Below are 20,685 nucleotides of genomic sequence, written 5' to 3'. Positions count from 1 at the left end.
TAAGTGAAATATTCATGAGCATGATGTAAAACACAAATCTAAAAAAAAAAAAAAAAATTAATTATTTAATTAATGCTTAATACACTGTTAAAGAACTGACTGCTGTCTACTTGTAATATATCTGTTTCACATATGGCAAGGACATTGGATGAGAACCCATTAGAGCCCTTGTACACATATTCTAAAAATACAGTACAGGTTTGTGGTCTGTATATGCATGTTACATCAGATCTAGGGGCCTCTGTGGCTCAAATGGTTAGCGCGCTAGCGCAGCGTAATGACCCAAGAGTCTCTGATCAATGCAGTTGCTGCGAGTTCAAGTCCAGCTCAGGCTGGCTTCCTCTCCGGCCGTACATGGGAGGGTCTGCCAGCAACCTGTGGATGGTCATGGGTTTTTACAAGGCCATGCCCAGTTTCCTCCCACCATAATGCCAGTAGCCGTCGGATAAGTGAAATATTCTTGAGTATGACGTAAAACTCCAATCAAATAAATAAATAAATACTTCAGATCTAGAAAGTTCAAAGAAAAGTGATCTGAAAGTAGGCCTACAGAAATTTTTTACTTTGCTAAAGTGAATATCAGTGTAAGAAACAACATGGAAATGTAACCAAACATTTTCATCAGATATATTTATCCTTAATTGTCAGATCTTCAAATTAGATCACGACTGAAACATAGCTCCGAATGTGGCTAGATCTATGTTGATGAGATTGGTGATAGTTATCTCCCTTTTACTACATGCTTGGAATCCTTCATTTTACCCGCAGCCGTCATATGGTGCAGCTCTGCACAGCAGCATGACTTTGACAGACGGAATAGGGCGGAAACTATCTTACTGAGCCCTTGTTAATTGCCCTTGTTGTTTAAGCGGTTCAGGGAAGTGCACGTGTAGGTGACACCATGGCAAGTTTGCCTCCAGAGGTGCGTGATGCCCGGCCATGCTACCCCCCACCACAGCTATCGTAAATCTCTCGGATCATTCAGATAATGTCAAGGACCCACTGAGAGCAATTTTACTACTTATAATATACAATAAATGTCCAGGATTTCCGGCAAGATAATTTACCTATGTCGTTGTAATGCTCTGTTGTAAACATGCACACCTGTAGGATGCACGATAGCAGTCATGGACGAAGTGACCAGTCGATGACAACTAATGCACACTTGACAGTATCAGGACAGAGTTGTGAAAATTCAAATCATGTCAAATTCTAATAAAAGTTTGCATCAGTGAAAGTCGCCCATTTTACTTGACGAGCACCTGACATTTAACATCTGAACGCACTGAGATGAATCTAAGTATTTATGCATGGGGTTTAAAGTCGTACCGGTACTTAGCAATTTTTCAGTCATATATTGTCTTTTTGTGCGAGGGTGAGTCCAAGCTACCAAAGTGCTGCCGCCACTGAAGTATCGTGCCGAAAACACCAGATACATTACACTGACACCGAAGCGATCGTAATGAGTTGATATTTACTCTAATTTCTGCAATGACTGTTATAGAATAGCTGCTTAACCTTCTCATGGTTTATACACATCAGTCCAGGTGAACGTGCTTTAAACCCCAAACTCCTTGCATTATAAACAGTGCACCCGTACTTCATTATTGTTTGCTGATTTATGGTACCTAAATATTTGTATGTTTTCAAGGTCGCTGCGCCTTACCTTTATCCCGTTATATGCGCCTAACCTAAAGTACTTGTGCCTGTGTGCATAACATGTACTATACTTAATGAGTTTGTACTTAATTAAACTAACACATAGATTGGACTAGTCATACGTTTGTCTACATATATACATGTATTATGTCACGTCACGAGTGAATGCTGATGGACAGAAACAGGGAACATCGCACGGTTTCTGAGTCTTAAACATCTGAGTTAATGACCATATTTTGTGAATATATGCTATACCCGGTATGCATGAGTATGAGTGTGTGCATGTGCATGTTTTATGTCCTTGTTATACGCCACAAATGACTTTGATATTTCCAAGTAAAACTATTACGGTTCACGGCAAGCGCACGAAATTTCAATGGGGCTTAAGCAAACTTCAGACGACCTTGACCGTTTTCTTGACACACTTTTCTCCAATCCAGGTTAACATGTAAGACCCTGTCAAGGAAGAGCTAGAGCTGTAATAGCTGTAAACCATAAAACGCCTCTGTCGGCATTAATGTAAGTTTTGACGGAGATGTAAAGGTCGATCCATTATTTATACGTACAATTAGATCTGATGCGTACTTGTGTTTCGCAGTTTCTCTGCTAGTAAATAGCTTAAATTCAAGCATGTACCTCACTCTGGACCCTCGTTTCTTCACATTCATTTAACAATAGTCCTACAAACTGCCATTTTAACAAAGCCTATACATATAATAGAGTAAGGACTAAATTGAGGTGGCCGGCGCCGACAGAGATCGTTGTCCACACACCATCCGCCAGCTTGTGATTGATGCAACGGAACAGTGAATGAAACAAAAGTTTTCATTCATAAGTAAATAGGCCTAACTGGGTTGGTTTACTTAATTGACGCGAGGTGAACTGAACCCGGCCCCGGCGAGACCGTGTCTATGCATGTAAGCACGTGGTGTGTCTAATGCATTATCACATTCTCTTAAAAGGCCCTGTCGTTAACCATTAGGCTAAAAGCAGCCAGGCCCGAGTTCGGGCACGTGGTTAGGTGGTAGTGACGGGAATGCCCTGAGGGTCAAATATGTGGTCACGTGACCTTACACAACACCAACACAGCCAATCATTAAGGTAATGCTTATTGCCTATATCTATATATGAAGCGTTAAGAAAAAAAACTTCCACACCAACAGCCGAATAAGTCCGAGGCTGTTGCAGAATGAAGCTTTTAATTACGTAACCATTTAATGCCAGGAAAACACGCTTTGTGCCTAAGGAAAGACATAATTCTTCATAAATTATGCACATTTCTTAATTTAGCACTTTTTTCTTAATTTTGCTTTCTCTTTTCAAAATATTTCCGCCTTTCTTGTGTAGGCTGTTACACACTCAAAAACGCGTACCAGTACATACATGAAACAAACTCTAAATATGGGACAATGTAATATTGCTACATTCTGGCTTTCTTGTGAAGATATCATATTTCTCTGTTGGCCTTCGTTTTACATCATGTAGGCTAAATTAAAGGAGAAGAAAACTTAAAACCACGACACTCTAGGCTGAAAAGAGAACATTTTTTTTCTATTTGGTAGTGCCTGCTGCATAATTTTGCAATTTTTCTGTGCCATACACGTAAAGTTTGAAAATGGCAAAACTGGCATAAATCGCTGAGTTCATCGCGTCCTCCATCTTTGGTGGTGGTGGTTGTTGTTTTATGGCGTTTCCATTCTAATGAATGATGCACGCCACGATCAGTGCTGAAACCAAGTAGTGTTCACATTAATGCATAATAACACAGAGATGTGAATGAACTATGCTCTAAATTTTCTCCTAACACATGGAAGCGGAACCTTACTGTTGCTTCGAAGACTCTACCAGACTCCTTGCCAGGCCTTGAAACATTGTCTGAGCGGGGGTCTATAATGCCAGCACAGAGTAGTTCCGCATAATAGCCATGTCTCTGGAGAGTATATTGTGGGCATCGGAACAACGTATGCTCAATTGTTTCCTCAACCTGGCAATGATCACAAACACCCGTATCATGTAAATGAACTCTGTTTAAATAAGAATTCGTTCGAATGTGCCCGGTCCTCAATCTGTTTCATAGGATTTCTGCTCACCTGGAAGAAAGACTAATAAGGTGAGAATTAGAAACACTTATTAAAAGTATAAAAATATCTCCCTTTAGTGGAGGTGTCCCAGCCTTCCTGCCAAATTAAAATAAAATTCCGCTTAAATATATATATATATATATATATATATATATATATATATATATATATATATATATCTTCTGAAACAGACAGACACATGTTGAGCAATATGTAAATGAGATAGCGCTTGTTTCGCTAGTTTGTCCTCCCATTCATTACCTGCAATACTGGAATGGCCTGGGACCCACTCAAAACATACTTCCACACCTTGGTAGAATAAACAGGTATATAAATGAAGTATATCAAAAATGATTGAAGAGCCTTTCCTTGGCGTAAAATTCTGTAAAGCAAGTATCGCACTTAGACAATCAGTGAAGATAACGGCTTAAAATCTACTAAAAAATGCAACGCACACAGAATCCCAGTCAGTTCAGCAGTAAATACCGATACTGCATCCGTAAATCTAAACACCTTACTATGGTAAATTTCTGGGACACAAAATGCACAGCCGCTTTTGTCAGTATCTGGGCAGTTTTAGGCATCTGTAAAACCCTGTGGACAGTGGCTCCACGTTCTGGCAATATAATCCCTAGCGAAAAGGGAGACAAACTCTGAGTTATCTGACTTTTTCACTTCTCTGTGTAACGCTTGTGAAATATTCGGTTGACCTAACTTCCATGGAGGAAACGCAGGGCGATCTGCATACATTTCGCTCGTACACTAAAGGGCTCTCTTTTTCTGCTTGTACCTTCAAACAGAATATCATAATAGGAAAGTTTGAAAATGGCAGTTGCTGAGTTCCCATGTGAAGCCATCGACTTCACTCCAAATTGCAGTGATCGAAATTGTCTTCGAACAAAAAGAGGCCATTCATTACATATATGTTGAAGTACATTTATGGGAGTTGTTTGAACATCGAATACTGTCAAGCTTAGCTTTATCTGAAGCACAGGCAGAATCGTAGGCTTCACATTCATAATCTAACCGTGAACAAATAAGCGCTCGATACATTAACAATAGACAATAAGTGTCCTCCATCTTTAACACCCAGTGGGGGCCTCCGTGGCTCTGTTGGTTAGAGCGCTAGCACAGCGTAATGATCCAGGAGTCTCACCAATCTGGTCGCTGTGATACTGGCCGCCGTCGTATAAGTGAAATATTCTTGAGTACGGCGTAAAACACCAATCAAATAAATAAATAAATAACACCCTGTAAGTTATGCTGGGGGTGTGTCTCAGGCAATGAGAGTTGTTAAAACTGCCGGCTTGTTCGTGTAATCCCGGAACCTACGTCCAACATTCCGGTTTCCGGATCGTCAAGCGCAAAACGAACTGAACTGTTCGCTACCTTCTGGGAAGTTCTACCGGAAATGTACGAACTGCACTTCGGCGATTTCCGACGGTAATTCTCCTTCTTACACAGAGGACTTCAGGATTAGTTCTTAGGCAAAATGGAGTCGTCCACAGCGGATTTTGGCGCTGACTTTAATTATAATTTATCAACTTGAGGTACATATTAGAATTTTTATATGGCATGCACCTGCAAGGAAATGCAAACTCTTTTCAATGGTATTTGTTTCATATTTAAATTTTCTTCTCCTTTGAGTGCTTGTGTCAGTTGGCATAACAACACAATTATGTATTCGTTTAGGTATACATGGAATCTATGCAGTCAATAATATGTCGTTTTCTTTGTCTACACGGTAGATGCGGAGTTAATCACGAATCGAGACATTCCTAACAGTTTAACAGTAAACTTGTTTCTACCTCGCGTGGCTCTCAGCATAAGATGAATGGTCGAAGTGCTCGTCGGAACGGTGCCAGTATAATATGACTGGGTGGGGTATCGTGTTTGGTGCCTTCGGAACGGTGTTATGGTAAGACAGCATTTCAAATATACCGGATCCGGTTTGTTTCAAGGAGACACCGTCATGGTATGACCAAAATAGTACTGAAAGTGACGTTTAACAACAAAAAAGCAATAGTATTGAAAGCACACACACAATCTTCCTCAACCCATTAGAGAGTAGCATAATTCATAACATGTTGGAAGTGAGTGCCATCCAGTATCCATACCTATATGTCTACCATCCGGAGTGTGTATTCGCTCTTCAAGCGAGTTAGGTGAGGGACACTTGAGAACTAGGCACACAAGGTGTGGGTCTAATCCCGGCCTAGGACTGGAAATCTGTAGATTCACCCCTCTCGCTCACCCATAAAGCTGACCGTGTATGCATGAGTGAAAAATTATTGAGGTGGGCGTTAAACAGCAAACAGTCAATCGATCAGTCAGACATTAGGTTTTCTCTTCTAACATCTCCGGTACCAACACCCCCTCCCCACCAACCACCAAACACCACCTTTGTCTAAACGCTGTGTAATATATATATGCTGAGGCTAGCTACGATTCATTCTTTGATGGCGGTTTTTATCAACAAGGGTGAAGTTCAATTAAAGTATTTCCTTTGTGGTCAGTTTGTTCGCATGTCTGTGTGTGAGGTTGTCTCTTTTGATTCTCCATCGTTGGCTTCATTTTGAGTGGATATACAGGGCTAACGGCAAGTTAGAACAGAGATATTGCGTAAGATGTACATTTATAAGAACTTCTCAAACAGGCGCCCTATTGTTGTGAGTGGAATACGGAGGCTGTCATCTATTTCTGTCTTAACCACAGCAAAGATAAATAAGCAAATATAATTACACAGAGCTACCTAAAAAAGATGGCCCTTTTAATTATCTCGTGATAAAATTAACAATGGAATATGTTAACAGAAGAGCATCACAATTGTAATATATATATAACAAACAACTCGTCAATTCAATATACACAGTAAAAAAAATAGGTACCACCCTGCCTTTTTGAACAAGGTGTAATTCACTTTCCTTACTGCAGAACAAGGTAGTAAACTGCACAGCCATAAAAAGCACCACCCATTTATCTATGCAGTAAACTCAAATTGTTACCATGTGACCAATTGAACGATATGTCCAAATTGGACCATCCAGAAATGTGTCCAAATTGGACCATCCAGAATTGTGTCCAAATTGAATGAAAAAATGTTCTTTTAATCATAGCTCCAGCGGGAATTTTAATGGCGTAAAAAGTAAAAAGTATGCTGAACAGCGTCATACAGAAACCGTTCCGTGGGCAACAGCTGCCACTCTTCATTTAGAACTGCTTCCAGATCTCTAAGGTTCTGTGAAGGAGGTTGCCTACTCTGCAGTTGTCGACCCATATGTGCTCAAGAGATTTGTCGACCCAAGAGAGTTGAGATCAGGGCTCATTGCTGGAAATGGAAGTTGCGTAATGGCATTGTAGTCCAAAAATTGGGTCAAAGCCCGTGAACGATGAGGCCGAGAATTATCGTCCACGAATACTGGCCTGTTTGCAAATGGATCCTTGTCAAATTGAGGAACAAGGACTGGATGAAGTACCTCCTGCATGTAACGATCCCTGTCATAGGGCAAACATCCCCACACCATCACCGATCCACCTCTGCATGCATCACTAAGGCGGATGTTCGTGAGAGTATACATGTAAGCAGTATTGGCACACTTACACACTCACTCGACCGTCAACAATGCGCAGGAGGGACCTGCTCTCGGCAACTGCCAGGAATTTTCTCCACACTTTTTATCAATTTTTCATCTAACATTTTGATGAAATGATGTTGCCCACATGGTGAAATTTACAATACGAAATTCATCCAAAAATTGATTTACAAAAGTTGTGAATGTTGGCCCATATCTTTTTGTTAAGTCTGAGCTACTATTGTACAAGAACTCCGTCTGTGGAACTCTTAAAACAAGGTTTTCATGCTGGCTTCCCCTCCGGTCGTATACGTGGGACTGTCTTGCGACAACTTGCGGATGGTGGTGACTTTCTTTCAGGTTCTGACCGGGTTCCGTCCTTGATAAAGGTGGCCGTAGTGGTATATGTGAAATATTCATGAGTACGGCACGAAACACCACGATCCAGCCAAATAGCTAGGAATAATTACAACTGAAAGTAAATACACTTTGCATTTGGGAAAAAATTGATTAATTGGTTTTGGTTTGGAAGTTGCTTGGAAGTCTTACCAAATATTAATATATTTAATCTGACACTGGATGAAAAAAAACTGGATTATACTAATGCATCTTCTTATATACAAGAAAATATATGACGAGTAGTAAGACAGTTCTCAATGGTGTAGAGGTAAGTTGGACGTTAAAACAACTGTGTTTAAACCATAGTGTGTACTTACAGCCTAATACAGAGACTCATTTGGGAGAGTAGACAAATTCATCATATCTTGACACCGACGAGAAATAAATGGTTAATTAATTGTTAGGCTACACATTAAATGACTTATTAATTGTCTTATAACTCGGCAGCGTTTAATGTCGTATAGGACACACGTTTGTATGTCTCGGCTGTTACGAGAACGGTCCTTACTGATTTGCAACACAACCCCTTCACCCACGTCCTAAGGCGATCAAGTGTGGAAATGTATTATCAGATTTATCGCCATCTTGACAACGACAGCGACAAAAGGCCATCAAATTGACCTATCTGATGAGCTTTATTGTCATTTAATTGAACATTTCCAACATCTGGGCTCCTTATTCAGCTCGGTTGTATTTGACATTTATATATTAAAATCTCTTGAATGAACACGTGCGGATACAAGGATATAAAAGATTAAATTTAGTACAAGCCCAGCTCCATGGACAGAGATGAGTGTCAGCTTTCATAAAACTTTGAAAATTGATTTTCTTGTAACGTTTTCTTTGGACATGAAAATGCCTTTGTTAAAACGCTACGAGGAGTCTTAATTTACGAAGTCATTCACGAAAACTTAATTCACAATTTGTGTAAGAATCGACAGAGACCTTGAATAAAATGGCACTCTGTACACATGGTAAACCGATATATGCAGACTACATTGTGTAACTGTGGCTGATGAAACTCCTTTCCGCTTTAAAGAATCGGTTCAAAGCTCGGTCCAAAGCCATTTAGGCTTAATCGTCTACTTTGAAGCTTTTTGGTGTATCTGCGATCGTACACTTACCGGTATACAGAACGCAGTCACTGGTGAGTTACATCAGAAAACGAGGTGTTTTTACTGCGATTTTGGACGTATTTGTATAACCGGTCAGTGTCTCTCATCAAGACCGTACAAGGAACACGTAGATATGTCCCCAAGCGTAACGTAACCCACAATAAACTGCTGTAACTATTTTGGCCGTTAGCCAGATCTCACATTCTGCAACGTCATCCGTTAAAGTTTAAATTATTAAGCTGGTCCAGTAAGGTGCGTGGCTTGGTTCCTCTAATGGCTGTAGCCATCTATATACATACATGTTTCACTGAGGAGATCTCTAATTGTGACAAGGTCCACATACAAGAAATGCCATGAGCTCTACAAAAGCATTCTCTGTGAGCATGACAGAACTGCTTTTCACACTCTGCTGGCTAGCGAGTTCGTCACAGTTATTATTGCGGCGAAGGCTAAAAAAAGCAAAACAGGACATTAATGAAGAGAGCCATTAGTTAAAGAATCTATCCTAATGATAACTGTTGCTGTCTAAAAAAACGGTACATTGCCCGCCCATGATCTCTGTGACAACTCCGAAAGTAATGGGGAAAAAATGCTTCCCGACTGTCAATGGCAATGGAACCAACCAAATATATTATTTCATTTTCATTCATTGCTTCTATGGTTTCTCAAATGCTTTCTTTCGTACGCATTTTGTCATTGATTTTTGTGTCTGTCTGTTTCGCATTGAAACTTCCTGAGTAGAAGCTGAGAGTAGGGGAGAAATGGGCAGGTATATTTTAAACTTATATCATTGACGCTTATTGTGAAAAAATTCCGGCTGCTTCTTTTTGAGAAGCTTACCGAGGCTTGAATGAATGAATATGGCTATATGGTAACTTTGTAGTTATTATCAGAGCCATGTGCTTATAGAGATAAAACCATTGAATGTGGAAATTTCCGCGAGATTCTCATTAAAACTAATCGCTGGTAAACAGATGGTCAAAAATAAATCTAAAGAAGATTCAGTTTGCCTGTCGAGACATACATATGGTTTATAAACGGTTTTTGTAACGTAAGATTTCTGCACGTCATATTGTATGTCTCGTCGTTGAAACCCACTACTGGTTTTAGGAGAGAGCAGGTTATCGGTCAAACGAGCTGGTCAGGTACATGTAAGTGTGTCCTACGCCGTGTATACGGATACCCAGCCGTCTTATCGGTCTCATCCAGTTGACACAATTACTTGTCATAATAGAGGAATGTTAAATATGGTAGAATGGACATAAAAACGCTATTGTTGTCAGTTCACTGATGCGTGACGAAAAAATGATGTTAACAACTTATAGATGTACTTATGGCTTTGTATTATAAGGTGAATGAAAGCGGCGAAATGCCGAGGGCAGTATTTTTCAGGCAGCACTCAGTGTAGAAAAACAATAGGTTTAATAATGGAATGCATGGATTCGGTGAAATCCCATCTGAAGGTGTCACGAATGAAAACACACCGGTAACAAAGCAGTCAATTTTTTGTTCATTCGATGCTTCAAGTCACGAACAGGGTTGAGATGGGAGAAGTCTTCTGTGGTCGATTCCACTAAATTGCTCTTAACTGACGGCCAATGTAAATTTAATTTTATTAAATCGATTTACCTGACTTCGATACCAATGTCAGAGTCACAATTACACAATATCTCTGTTCCAATACGTGTAAGTTTTTTTAAAAAAAGTAATCAGTTATTTTTATTTAATTACTTGATTGGTTTTTTACGCCGTACTCGTTCCTCAACATGACACAATCTCTGAGGATTTCATGTGGATCAACAGTCATGCTCCTCAATATCACTCACAATCTCTGAGCATTTCATGTGGACCAACAGTCATGCTCCTCAATATCAGTCACAATCCCTGAGCAATTCATGTGGACCAACAGTCATACTCTTCAATATCGCTCACAATCTCTGGGCATTTCATGTTGACCAACAGTCATTCTCTTTAATATCACTCACAATCTCTGAGCATTTCATGTGGACCAACAGTCATGCTCCTCAATATCAATCACAATCCCTGAGCAATTCATGTGGACCAACAGTCATGCTCCTCAATATCAATCACAATCTCTGAGCATTTCATGCTCAACAGTCTTGCTCCTCAATATCGCTCACAATTTCTGAACATTTAATGTGGACCAACAGTCATGCTCCTCAATATCACATAATCTCTGAGCATTTCATGTGGACCAACAGTCATGCGCCTATATATCACTCACAATCCCTGAGCAATTCATGTGGACCAACGGTCATGCTCCTCAATATCAATCACAATCTCTGAGCATTTCATGTGGACCAACAGTCATGCTCCTCAATATTAGTCACAATCCCCGAGCATTTCATGTGGACCAACAGTCATGCTCCTCAATATCAATCACAATCTCTGAGCATTTCATGCTCAACAGTCTTGCTCCTCAATATCACTCACAATTTCTGAACATTTAATGTGGACCAACAGTCATGCTCCTCAATATCACATAATCTCTGAGCATTTCATGTGGACCAACAGTCATGCGCCTATATATCACTCACAATCCCTGAGCAATTCATGTGGACCAACAGTCATGCTCCTCAATATCAATCACAATCTCTGAGCATTTCATGTGGGCCAACAGTCATGCTCCTCAATATCAATCACAATCTCTGAGCGTTTCATGTGGACCAACAGTCATGCTCCTCAATATCACTCATAATTTCTGAGCATTGAGCATGGGTCATTAGGCAGAATTGTTTTCTTATATCATTCCTTGTGTCACTGAGCATATACTGTGGATCAACGGCCTTGTTCGCTATATATGTACGCCAGTACCGCTCACAGTCTGTGGGCAGTTAAAGTGGATAACACTTGTTCCATTTTATTGGAAACTCAAAAGCCATGTTACGGCTTCAGTAGATGCCGTCCCAAATTATCTTTCCAGTTTGTCAAGATCCGAACCTTAAAAAAAACAGGAAATGAAATAAGATATAAATAGTCGGTAATTACTTAACTGTATACGATGGCCTTCAGCTATGCCCCTGTAATGTAATAACACAGATCTCTGTTTTTGTGTGGTTTTCCTTATGCTTTGTATTTACAAACAATTGCCATGATCAGGAAAACATTTTTTGTTAGTCTATTTGTGTCATTGTGCCAGAAAAGGTTTTCCTCTACACGAATAGAATTACGTGTGCACGTTATACTTAATCTGAACTTACGACACATAGGCTTATAGGCCGTACATATTTATCTCTGAAAGAAAGACGTAAAAACAGCTGGACTTAATGTGATTAGTACTGTCATCTCAAATTATTCCCTGTCTCTGTAATTTATATGTTGGAGAAAAACAAAAGAAAATTGGGTGGAAGTTATCTGGCCCACTGATGTATTATGATAGATGATTACTTGATAGCTTCGTTTTCACGGTCTGTAACCGTTAAAGGCTGACAGGTTTCATAGCTGTACTCAGCTCTTCTTGGCGTTGCCAGTCTCAGATACCATCACGTACCTATGTAAGACCATCGACGTACAACTCCTTGTCAGCTTATTGTACTTCACCGGCTATAATTATCAAGACACGTTCACGCGGAGGGATTTGTCGTATCGACTCATCAAATGACACGAAATAGTCGAAGGGAAATGAAACAAACTCTGTTTTATACAAGTCGAAACTTCAGACTAAAATCTGTTGACATTTCAAAGTACTTTTCATCTACTCATATACTGGTTTCGAGTGAAACTCTTTTATAAAGCTTCATCTGGGTACTTCTTTGCATACCTAGTTTAGTGTAAGCCCTACTCGGGTATTAGTTTATAAAACTGTGCATGTACTTCATCTCTACTGGTACATCTGAGACTTGTTTATAATGCTTATTTATCCGCCTACTTGTACGCCTACACGATACTCCTCTCTCTGATCTTCACTTGTACGCATAAATGGCGTTCACACATAGTGTAAAACTTTTTTGCAGCATTGAACAATCGTACTTTCTGAGCATTACCGAGAGCGGTATTGATCGGCAACCGTACTTTGCGAGGACCATTGTGAGGAGCACTGAGCAACAACCGCGCTCTCTGGACACTGCCGTGAGCAGTACTAAGCAGCGACCATACTTTCTGAGCGCTACCGTGTGCAGTACTCAGCAGCGTTCGTAATTTCTGAGCGCTACCGTGTGCAATACTAAGCAGCAACAGTACTTTCTGAACACTTCTGTGCAGCACTGAGCAGCAACTCTACCATGCTTTCTGAGCACTACCGTGTGCAGCACTGAGCAGCAACTCTACCATGCTTTCTGAGCACTACCGTGTGCAGCACTGAGCAGCAACTCTACCATGCTTTCTGAGCACTACCGTGTGCAGCACTGAGCAGCAACTCTACCATGCTTTCTGAGCACTACCGTGTGCAGCACTGAGCAGCAACTCTACCATGCTTTCTGAGCACTACCGTGTGCAGCACTGAGCAGCAACTCTACCATGCTTTCTGAGCACTACCGTGTGCAGCACTGAGCAGCAACTCTACCATGCTTTCTGAGGACTGCTGTGAGCGGTACTGAGCAAAGACCGTACATTCTGAGCACTATCATAAGACATACCGAGCAGCAACCGTACTTTCTGAGCACTACCGTGTACAGTACTGAGCAGCGACCATGCTTTCTGAGAACTACGGTGAGCGGTACTGAGCAGCAATCGAACTTTCTGAGCAGCAATCGAACTTTCTGAGCACTATCGTGAGATATATACTGAAGAGTAACCGTGCTTTATAAGCACTGCCGTGAGCGATACTAAGCAGTAACCGTACTTTGTACAGTACTGAACAGTAGCCGTTCTTTCTGAACGGTAGTGTGCTGTTCTGGGCAGCAGCCGCTCTATCTACACGGTTCTGTGTGCAGTACTGAGTGGTAAGGTTACTTTCTGAACAGCGCGGCACGACTGAGAACCTCTCAGTACCGTGATATCGTGGATATGATGTGTACCATCCCTGCAAGACTATATTCATACCACCAGGGTATAGCCCATGGATTGCACGAATGTTATCTGTTATTACGTTTCTATCGTTGTATACCTGGGTAATGAAGTATACTGATTGAATGAACCTGGCAGTCTGGTACACGTATATGGGGCAGATAACCCGGCTGCAATCGCTGCTTTCAACCACAACGGTCTGTTCTAATCTAATACGTTATCGTTGCAGCTCTCTTATCTGGCGGGAAAGTCAGTGATATTTATCTACATGGAGGCATATAGTCGGGTTTTGGGAGGCATGAAGAAGCAACCAAGTACGATAACAGGCCTTTTGCAGTTCCACAATAAAGAAACATTATCTGCGGGTAAAGAGGACCTAAAGAAGAACGTCTGGAAACCTGAGATCATTGTTCCCATGCTGTGTATTCTTTGTCCCTTGTTCTCATGCGTGTGGCCCAGCGGCAGCCGGTGGTGACCCAATCAGTAAGCAACACAGGCCATGTAACACCCGGTCTCCCGTACACCCTATTAACGCCACAAATGAGTCAGCTTTAATTGATTCTTACATGACAGATTCACCGATAAGCGCACACCATGACACTAACCGAAATTCTACGTTTAGAGTTACTTCCCTTTGGTTACCAAGTCGTTGTGCTGCTACTTTAGAGAGCATTCATCACAACACTAAGATACACGAAACGATTTTATTGCATGACCGATTATTTTTTCTCTGGTCACAGTTTTCGGGTGATTTAGGAAAAAGTCCTAAAATGCATGACTTAGATTTTCAAAGAATATAGAAGGATACATGTGTATGTCAGTTAAATAGTTATTTTATTAGCTTAGTTCCAGTAAACATTTGACCCACAGCGTAGGACTGCATGTTCGGTTAAAGTGCCTAAATTATGTCACTTGATTCGGAAAAGGTTTGTGTGTATTCAAGTTAAACGTTTAATTAAACGTAGGTTTAATTAACCCATGTTACTGTATCTTTACTGACGTGGTCGGAGACACCAGTAGCAGATAATAGTCTCGATTTGGAGGATGAATGAGGCCTGGCGCCATGTTGGCAGTATATTTATGAAATAAGAGTCTGTTATAAGTGCGAGGAGATAACTAAGCTGTCGACGACACTAGCGTGGCTATTTCCAGTCTTATACTTATATGGCGTTCACATGTGTACGTCCCAGGCGGGAAAGTTTATTAGTAACTTGCCAAAGGCCGGTGGTTTACTCCGAGCTCTCGTACATTTGTTCGTAGAAATAATACCCGCCACTGGCAAGGACTGACCGTTGAAATCCGTGTATGACTATGGTATTTTTCGGCATTCTCGGCATGTTGTTCCCAGCAATGTTCTCAGTGGGAATGCCAATATTTAATCTATTTCACAGTATGACTTTTACCTGACACATTGAATTGGCTTAATTAGACATTCTAATTAATATATCACCCGAGTTTAGAAAGTAGTTGTTTTCTAACGCCTGTTCTTTAAGATGACGTACGTGAACGTTTTTGTAAGAACAACATCTGACACCAGACATACATCTTCGGAATAGTCATATCGTGTGTTAAGATGTACTGCAACATGAATTGTATGAGTAAAAAACGATTGCGTCAGCGACTTTCTCCGCGCTTGCTTTGCCTGCTACGGCCTCGTGATCTCCCGAATTCACATGTCTGTGTCTTCGTCGGGGCCACGTGGGCACATACCCTGCGGTTATTCCTCAAGCCTTTCTACATACCTACATAAAAAGGTGTGCCACAAGGCGACCTCTTCTGTCCGAGTTTGTATACAGGATGGCACTTACCCCCGGAACATGAATGGAAGTATATTTTATATTTTGACACCTAGGCATTGAAATGAATCGAGAGGGTCACTTAGGGTGCCACTCGCTTAGAATCGGGCTATCCACAGCACCTGGCCGATTCATATTACTCTTATGTTTAATCTTAAACACACAACAAAGTGGACACATGTTTAAAGAAAACCTCCGGCCTGCAAGCCTCTATAATATTTGCTTTTCGAACTGTCATATAAACCTGTGGTTTATGATCAGTGCGAAGCGTAAATCAAAGATGCGTGTGTGAACCACTGCTTGTGACACACTGTTTATCAAGCAGAGTTGACAACTAGAACTGACACGACGCCAAACTTCTCCTTAGCAGACTGCCTCTCCGAACTACTAGTGTATGGCGGATCTGAATATAAAGAATTTGACCATATTTAACCTAGAAATGTTAGCTGTGACCGAGCCCATTCTCACACAAAACCTTGACCGCTGTCCGCTTAGATAGTACGGTATAATCGGTCATATACCTATGCCAGTCTGATGTTTGTCAAGGTGTTTTGCAAAAGCTCCAATTATCTCCTCAATTTATTTGACTATAAACATACATTATGTTTTTGTCAACCTTTTGATCGAACAGCAGACTACGTTTCTGCCATTTTAACATACGATATCCTTTCCTCGACCCGCGTAAATCAGACAAATTTACACTGCAATTCGTAACATGTCATTCCCATTTTTACATGGGATATAACAATGCCGGATATAAACAAGCATACCAGGGTTGGAGAAAACATATACTGAGGTGAGTAAACCTATGGGAATCTAAAGCACTGTTTTGGCCTGAAGACTTCCTCTTCTTGCGCACTCTGTGTATTCGTACTGGGTCAATATATCGTCGGGAATCAGGGTCAGTGGAGACAAGCTGTCCGGATATCCGCTTTGCTGTTATACACTTTAACCATCATTTATGGCCACATTTAACCTCAACACACAAAGGGGCCAAACCACACTTGGCACAGACTTTGTTTGATCTGAATATAGGTCTATATGTTAGCCTACACGTTTACGCTCTATAGCTATAACTGGTGACAATGTCGTAAACCGAGCCTCATAAAAGTTGATAACGGGTAGCGAATTCCCTTGTTTACAGTCAATAGGCCTATGTTCGTATGTTCCCGTGAGACTGCACAGGTACCCCGACAGATTTGATCTTTTAGACCGTTCAGGAGGTCTATCCAGCCTTCGCTTCATCTGTTACTGCATGAGACTACTTGAGAACATGCATGATTCTATTCTCCAGAAAACTACAGATTTCCAGCCCAGGTATTCTGAGACATTCATCACACCATCGGTTTCCAGTTCAGGCCCAAAATATTGTTTTCAGCCCAATATTACCATTCGCACGATCCTGTGTTATTTTCGACACACAATGTACTTGGACATCATCCAAAAAGTTATCAGTACACGAAAACGCTATCAACGATCCCAGTAGGCTTTATGAAGACATATTGAAACTTGTCATGGTTTTCAACTTTATACTGGATGGACCTTCCCACTATAATACCAGTGCTGAACTTTGTCGTGATCCTAGCAGGTACCTAGTTCTGAACCCGGACGTGATCCTACCAGATACCTAGTACTGAGCCTTGTCCTGATCCTACCAGGTACCTATTACTGAACCTTGTCGTGATCCTACCAGATACCTATTACTGAACCTTGTCGTTACCCTACCAGGTACCTATTACTGAACCTTGTCGTGATCCTACCAGGTACCTATTACTGAACCTTGTCGTGATCCTACCAGGTACCTAGTACTGAACCTTGTCGTTACCCTACCAGATACCTAGTACTGAACCCTGGCGTGATCCTACCAGGTACCTAGTACTGAACCTTGTCGTGATCCTACCAGATACCTATTACTGAACCTTGTCGTGATCCTACCAGACACCTGGTACTGAACCTTGTCGTGATCCAACCAGACACCTGGTACTGAACCTTGTCGTGATCCTACCAGACACCTGGTACTGAACCTTGTCGTGATCCTACCAGACATCTGGTACTGAACCTTGTCGTGATCCTACCAGATACCTAGTACTGAGCCTTGTCGTGATCCTACCAGATACCTATTACTGAACCTTGTCGTTACCCTACCAGTTACCTATTACTGAACCTTGTCGTGATCCTACCAGGTACCTAGTACTGAACCTTGTCGTTACCCTACCAGGTACCTAATACTGAACCCTGCCGTGATCCTACCAGATACCTAGTACTGAGCCTTGTCGTGATCCTACCAGGTACCTATTACTGAACCTTGTCGTTACCCTACCAGGTACCCATTACTGAACCTTGTCGTTACCCTACCAGGTACCTATTACTGAACCTTGTCGTGATCCTACCAGATACCTAGTACTGAGCCTTGTCGTGATTTTACCAGGTTCCTAATACTGAACCTTCTTGTCATCCAGCTGGATTCGTGTCAATCCCAGAACCCTCTCGTCATCCTATTGGATTTCTTTCAAACACTGAACCTTCTCGCAATCTCTTCAATGCACCTTCTTGCCACTTTCAGTATTGTTTCCAGTACATACTGTCCCTTCTTACAATCCTCTCCTATGCTTAGCACACGTTTAAATTGAGCTCTATACATAACATTTTCCAGCATATACTAGACCTTTCCGCTATTTTTTTTTTAACCGTTTAGCACATGCGGAACCTGTCCTTGATCCATTCAAGTTACAACCAGGTATGAAATCTGCCTAAAATTCACAGCACACACTGAGCTTGCTTCGCATAATCTTTCCAAGGTGTTCATCACATATATACCTAACCATATATATATCTAATCATATTTGGTTTCCAGTACGTATTCGAATCTGCAATAAACGTTTTTCAACATATGCTGATCCTGTTCAGTTTCATGGTACATTTAAACTAATTCAAGGTTTCAAGCATTTTTTCAGCTATTTATTTCATACACGTTAGCTTTTGTACAACTGTGACAGTCATAAGCAGAAAGCAAGGGATTGGTCCTGGGGCAGATCTCCTGGGTCAAATCTCTATAATCTGAATTTCTCGCAACTGTTTTGCATCAATGACGTTGTTTACGTTATAGCGCCATAAAGTCGGATGATTTACGAGGAATACGAAGAAATGATTGACGAAGTTTTGCAAAAGTGCACCCAGTTGTCTGTTGATAATTTTTTATACAGCGTAGAAGAAGTGGACATCGTCGAGGTATGACCAAACCATAGTTAAATTAAAAACATTTCACTCAATAAATAGTTTACGCAAAGAAGGAAAAAAACATTGAAATTCTGAATGTATGTTTTAAATATTGAATAGATATTTGATCTTTTACAATGGATTTGGAGACAGATGTGGGGTATTATAATATTTAGTGCATCCATAAGGTAAGGAAGACGGAGATGCAATAGTGGTCAGCGCAGTGTAATGGCGGTCAGGGCTCTGTGTCAGTCATATGAGGGTTAGAGGGGCTGCCGAAGCTGTCTCCAGCTACGGTGATTTGTCATGGGTTATCAATCATACAGACCCTACAGCACTCGCAACTGATACACACACAGGACATCCATTATTTCGGCAACGGCAGCCTGATATCAACCTGATGGCAATTTGTGTAAAGCTGCAGTGCAGTTTGCTAATGTCCCCGTTGTACTGGGTGTGGACGCCTGGAGGCAGGCGTGTTTTCTTGAACGTTTGGATAATCGGGCGACGGGCATCGGTTTCTCCTCACTGATCAGCAATCCACCCGCCCCTTCCTCCTCGCATCGACTGTCTGTAAAAGCTAAAGTCGTTTAAACGCAGCCAAACCATTAATCATAATCCACGTTTATAGCCTTGTTATCACCCATTTTCAAAATCAGTGCTTTACAAATCATGTCTGGGGCTCTCATGAAAGAGGCGGCCATCAGTTTAAGGAGCGTATGGTAAACAGTATCAAAGTATGGGATAACATAACTTTCGAGGTGTTCAATCCGTATTTGACTGAAAATTATATCAACTGTCTAAAGTTAATTGGCAGTCAACTTTAATACATCTAGTTGTCGTGCCGGTAGGATGAATTCGATGATACTTATTGTATTCTTCCGCTGTATGTGGGGTAAGCGGCATTTCATATAGCCAATATATGTAAGATCCATGTGATTTCCAATAAGTGTAGGTATTCCTTTAAAATGCGTAGAAAATGAACCATAGGGTTATGAGGGCTCTGCTGGCTACATGAGTTATCAGACAAAGATTCCAATATGGTCACAAAGATTTCTTACCCTGTAGCGATGATGGTGTGAAACTACAACAAAACTGTTTTCTTAAAATCCAGTGAATGTGGGAACTATATATCACCGTTTGAACATTAACGGTGATATACAGTAGTGGACGACGTATGGCGTGGTACGTCCTGGTGAAAGTAGACTCAAACTGAAACTGAACTGAATCACTTTTGGCTTATATTTTTCACGTAAATATGAAAAATGTAGGCAAAGATTAGGTGCGTGTTTTTTTTTTTGTTTTTTTGTTTTTTTTTTAAATATCGTTATCCACGGAAGACATTTTCTATGCACATTTCATACTCTACTTTAGGCAGAACCTGTGCTTAAACAACAATCGCTGTGCAATAATAGCTGTTTTCCCATGCGTCAAATGTCCGTGCATTTTAAATCGTTTAAATTGCACTTTAGCTCTGTTCGAAATCAGTTAGTGTGAAGACTTGGGGGTGGTTAAAACCTGTTTTTTAGACAGCGAGATCAGCTATGCTTGAAGCCATACAGGGCCTCGTGTCACGAACACAATGTAGCTTGTGCTGCTTAGATGAGCAGAAACTCTCAATGTCCTGGTCATCCATCATATCACAATTGGCCCTCGGTCATTACTATTGACGTGTTTTCCGTACACCTGATCAGAGTTTCCCCTACAATGACAACTACAATACTAACAGTCAGCTTAGTAGGCGTGTCGTGAATTCGTTTTTTTCCCCCTTTTTGCTGAAGCGCGCTTAACAGACGGTCTTGTGGACGCGTTTTGAAGTGGTGAATGAACTGTGACGTCAAGGGGTTCTAAGGCAAAACGTGCAGTGTGACCCTATAATGTA

The 20,685-nt window shown here is 41.1% G+C and overlaps 1 long non-coding RNA gene across 1 annotated transcript in view; it reads right to left on the bottom strand.

Annotated features, from left to right (window-relative positions):
- Window positions 1-6,009: 6,009 nt before the first annotated feature.
- LOC135479387 (uncharacterized) overlaps window positions 6,010-20,685 on the bottom strand; it is a 41,762-nt gene continuing 27,086 nt past the window's right edge. Inside the window, exon 3 of the long non-coding RNA XR_010445848.1 lies at window positions 6,010-11,787. This is a non-coding gene — a long non-coding RNA (uncharacterized LOC135479387). The remainder of the gene's footprint in view (window positions 11,788-20,685) is intronic.

This window comes from Liolophura sinensis, chromosome 1 (assembly GCF_032854445.1).
Source record: "Liolophura sinensis isolate JHLJ2023 chromosome 1, CUHK_Ljap_v2, whole genome shotgun sequence".
In the NCBI taxonomy this organism is placed as follows: Eukaryota; Metazoa; Mollusca; class Polyplacophora; order Chitonida; family Chitonidae; genus Liolophura; species Liolophura sinensis.
The sequence above is the reverse complement of the archived record's forward strand: the minus strand, read 5'-3'. Positions and strand labels throughout refer to the sequence as shown.